Below are 5,396 nucleotides of genomic sequence, written 5' to 3'. Positions count from 1 at the left end.
ATTCCAACCAGATTCAAGTGACTAATGACCCTAACTTCTACCGATCTAACTTCTAACATCTACCGATCTGACTTCTAACTTCTACCGACCCAATACTAACGATATTGTAACCAAACCAGATACTAATTCAATTTTAAACGAATCTCAACTAGATTCTTACTCAATATTGCTAGGGTTCTAACTATTGGGCCGATTCAGCCGCAAAATAGACCAATATTATACCAAGGCTGTATTAATTTCGAGGCTTCATACAAAATGCTACTAAGTACTTTCAAAATACCACATTTTTGCTGTGCGTTCAGGTGTTTTACACTTTAAATACAACTTCACTCATATGTTATCGTGCCATATCTCAAAGATGCAGTTATGATATCATTGTTTTTTTGACATTTATGTGTTTTCAAGGTTAGGTTTTCTATCTAAAACGACTGACTGCACGCAGCAAGCACATGGGACTTTGACAGTTCTTAGTTCTTAGTACCACTTTATATGAAAACTGCTACATAACATATCCTTACCATGACATTGGTTTATTTCATGGCACAATCGGTCCCTAAATTGCTACTCTATTCCTATTTGATTCTGTTTGTATTCTGACTGAATTGTAACTAAATTAAAATTTGATTTTGGTTGGAGCCTGACTATTATATTTTTGTTCTTGATCTAACTAGGTTCTAACTGGATTCCAACAAGTCGCATGCTAGATTCTTATTTGACTCTGAGCAGGTTCTTACTACTAGCTAACTTGCGTCCCACTTGAGTCTAATTTCGTTCTAGTTTGATTCCAACCAGAAGACTGTTTTGGTTCTAGCTAAATTTTGATTTTGGTAGAAAGTCGATAATAGCACATATCGTGTAGTTCATAGCACTTGCCTCAAGACAAAATTCAAATTTATTGTTTAATTTGAAAACGAATTACTACTTCATACCTGTATTCAGGTGTTGGGCACCCTTGGGCCACGCAGAGTAAAACGGCACCTTCATCCTGCGCCACCTGGACTGACGACGTGTGTTCTACTATGCTTGGAGAAACTATACCACGATGTTCTAAAATAGAAAAAATAATCAGCACAACATATACAAATCAAATACTCTAATATACAGATTGTCCCAGAACTCAACGTCAAGAGGTGACTAGAGTTTTTTGAAACCAATTTTGAAAACTTTAAACTCATAGTCCAATAAAAAGTCTTAACTTGTCAAAACTTGAGTCAATCGAATAAGTAGAAGAGATTGCGGATCTAAGGTTCAAATAAACAAAGTTAATCACAATGACCGAAAAATGGTTACAGTTTCACCAAAGCTCTTTGTTGCACAATTTTCAAACAGATTTTTTTTCCAGAACCCTGTATCGGCTGACGTTGAGTTATGACACATCCTGTACACACACATAATTTTTTTAATTAAATTTATCATTTTATGTTTACCATTTTATTTATTACCATTTTAACGACTGCATACGTTTTTCATAATTTTCGACTATATATTATTTAACTGCGCTAATTCCCAAAACATCATTATCCGCAATAAATCTCCCGCTAATTAAACGAACAAATATTTACTGGCACTTAATAATTTCGCACACACATCGAAGATTTAATACCGAACAAACAATATTTTATTACGAATAGCTAAAAACGCATGCACCTGCACACACGTTTTTAATTACAACCGGGTTGTAAAAGTCCGGAAGGGGATGAAAGCCCGGAGTTCATTAGATCCAATTACGGAGGCGACCTTTGAATAAAAGCTCCGCGCCGAGCTTTCGGATTTTGTTTTGCAAATTAGATTTGCCTCAAGATTTCTGACGCGTTAACATATTCTTTTTGAGTTGATGAAGTGGGATCGGTTTTGGCGTTGAGCTCACTCGAAAAACTCATTTCGGGGCATAGTTTGGTAAAATAATTAATGAAGATGAAGAGAAAAATTTAGATTATTCATATTTTTATTATTTTCATCTCTTCACAATTTCATGGTTTATTCTCATAGTTCATTTCTCAGAATACAATTTTGAATTGTTTAGTTCGAAAATAACGTTTTCCCTTTTACTGAAAAATAATCAATACAATTTCCATGTGATGTCTTTCAAATATATTTATAATATCTAAAATTGTACAAATTAATTAACTTATTTTACACATTCCATTTCATGTTTTTGGATTCTAAAAATGTATTTTTTACAAGTACAGACGTCAACTGTAATCAGTAGCTACGTACAAAACACGGAACATATGCACAGAAAACAAAGATTCTGATTAGAATTGCTTAAGCTCGCAGCGAAATCGTTAGTCTATAATATTTTAGTATGTTTTAGTATGCTATATCAGATTATAAAATCTATCGTTATATAAATTTTAACCCTTCCCACTTGCAAATTTCGAAATTCATATGTATTTGGCGCCAGAGCGGAAGCATCCGAGTGGAAAGCGTTAATTACATTTAATATACGAAGAAACTGTCCGACTGTTCTTTACCAAAAACTAATCGACACGATTCCCAACCAATATCTATCAAACAGCTTTTGAATTTTCAAAATCGTTAAAAAATTATGGGCTAAAAGAAACGGCTCGGCCGATTGTGTGGCAAAACTAAGACTCGTTCTTGTCGAGTTTTATCAAATTTTTAGTATCGCTGTAGCCGTTTTTGGGAAAACGTCCAAAAAAAGTCAAATTTTAGTTCACATACACAATTATTTTTTTGCGTCAAACGATTTGGAATGGCATGAAACGACAAAAATTAAGCAAATAGTATTTTCTTGCAAAAATATAAGCGTATCCTTCTGAAACGTGAAAGTAAAATAGTATTTTAAGTTTTAAAACTTTTTCAAATAAATTATGATTTATTAACTTCCCGTAGGGCAAGTTATAGTAATGGGCCAAAAATCAAAAATGATACTTTTTGCATATTTTCACGTTTCAGAGGTTTCTGAACATTTTGGCATACCTTCGAAAAAATGGATATGTGTGTGTGTGTTTTATGTGTCCGCAATTTTTCGTCCACGTTTTCGGGCGCACGGATCAACCGATTTGAATGGTTCCAAAAACATTCGATTATTAATGATAGGGAGATGTGCTGATTAGATTTTGGCTAAGACAGGTCCAGCCGTTAAGGAGATATGGAGCAAAGAGTGCAGAAAATAGAAATCGAGTTTTTGAGATCTCATGTGAATGATCCAAAAAACATTCAATTTGTAATGATCGGGAGAAGTGGTGGTTAGTTTTTGGCAAAGGCAAGTCTAGCCATTTCAAAGATACGGAGCTAAATGTAGAAAAAATGGCAGATTTGAGAGATTGAGCATCAGATTTGAATGATTCAAAAAACTTTCTGCTTGTGTTGACAGAACAACTGCTTTTGAGAAAAAAAAATTCAATTCTTTTTTTTATCAAAAATAATTCAGATTTTAATTTTAATTCTGGCTAAAGTTTTAAAGCTCATAAATTTTAAATAAATATTTTTGACATTGTGATTCAGTTTATATAATTCTTATAAATATTCGACAATGTTACAGTATTTATAATAATCTATTTGAAAACACTTAAAATTCCTCGAACATTTCGTTACGGTACGGGAAGTTTCAGCAATTTGTTTTAAGCACGATGCCATTCACCACTAGTTTTATATTTTATTATACCAATAATAAATCTTACCACCTAATTGCACTAATTTAATTACAAAACAAAACGAACCTTAACAAGAAATATATGAAACTGACCCAGTCGGAAGACCCCTGATAAAATTTAATCAAGTTGTTATTAACCTGGACACAAAAGGTGAAAATCAGTAGTTACAGCATGCAGTTTTCTTTATTAAAAACATGGTGGGGTAGTTCTGTAAAATATGTACATAGTTTATGAATCTAAATGCACCGAACACAAGAGAAATAAATTACGACAGAAAAGCATTATTTTTTTACAAGATAAAAATATATAAAATATATAAAAGCCAGGTCATGCATGTTATGAGTCTTTATTATGCGTGTTTATATGTTGTATTCTTTTATGTACGCGAAACGATGGTTTCTATTCCGTATAAATATTAGTTAAAGTTTATGGAAAAATATAAATATGAATATATCAAGCGATTATTTGATGTATATTTGAAATTTATGGAATAGGTTGGAGTATTTATTATGCTTTGTAGAGATTTTGCAAGAGATAAATGAAACTAGTGGTGCATGGCATTGTGCCTTAAGGCAAATTGCTGGAACTTCCCGTACCGTAACAAAATGTTCGAGGAATATTAAATATTTTCAAATAGATTATTATGAATAAATACTATAACATTGTCTAATATTTATAATATAAACTGAATTGCAAAGTTGAAAATATTTGTTTAAAGTATATTAGAAATTAAGTCAAAATTACAATTAAAATCTGAATTATTTTCGATATACAAAAAAAACTATTTAAAAAAAATAGAAAGTTTGAAAGAAAAAATTGAAACTATTTTTTTCCAAAAGCAATAATTTTGTTAAAACAAGCAGAAAGTTCTTTGAATCATTCAATTCGGACGCTTAGTTCTCTTAAAAACTGCGATTTTTTGCACATTTAGCTCTGTATCTCCGAAATCGCTGGACATGCTTTTGTCAGAAACTAATCAGCACATCTCTATATCAATAGGAATCGAATGTTTTTTGAACCATTTAAATCGGTCGATTCGTGTGCCTAAAAATGTGGACGATACACACACGCATCCATTTTTTCTGAGGTATGCCTAAATGTTCAGAAACCTTCAAAACGTGAAAAAATGTAAAAAATTTTAATTTCGATTTTTGAACGATTACAATGACTTACCCTACGGGAAGTTTACTAGTTGTGCATGGCATCGTGTCTTAAGGCAAATTGCTGTAACTTCTGTACTACAGTACCGTAATGACACATCCGAGGATTGTATTTTATGGTCATAATATATGAGCTAATAACTAATTTGAAGGCTAAATTTACTTATTCGGCGTATATAAGTGTATTTTAGAATTTTATCTAGAATTAATCTCAATCATTTCGGTATTCAAATATATATATATATATATATATATATATATATATATATATATATATATATATATATATATATATATAAATATTTTGAAATAAATTTACATTTTTAGCAAAATGTTCTTTGAATCATTCAAATCGAATGCTTTTTTCTCTCAAAAACTACCATTTTTGCTCATTTATTTCATTATTTTAAAAACGGCCTCACCTGTCTTTGTCAAAAACTAATCAGCACGTCTTCCTATAAGTAGGAATAAATTATTTTTTGAATATTTTAAATTTCCGTGTGCAAAAAATCGTGTACAAAAAATTGTATCCACACAAAACGCACATACACATAATTTTGTTCCAAACTTTGCCAAAATGTTCAGAAAACTGTAAAACGTGTAGATATGCATTATC

This window comes from Ctenocephalides felis, unplaced genomic scaffold (genome assembly GCF_003426905.1).
Source record: "Ctenocephalides felis isolate EL2017-DRISC unplaced genomic scaffold, ASM342690v1 CF-g0.4_SCAFFOLD_00845, whole genome shotgun sequence".
NCBI lineage: Eukaryota > Metazoa > Arthropoda > Insecta > Siphonaptera > Pulicidae > Ctenocephalides > Ctenocephalides felis.
This window is presented reverse-complemented; position numbering follows the sequence as displayed.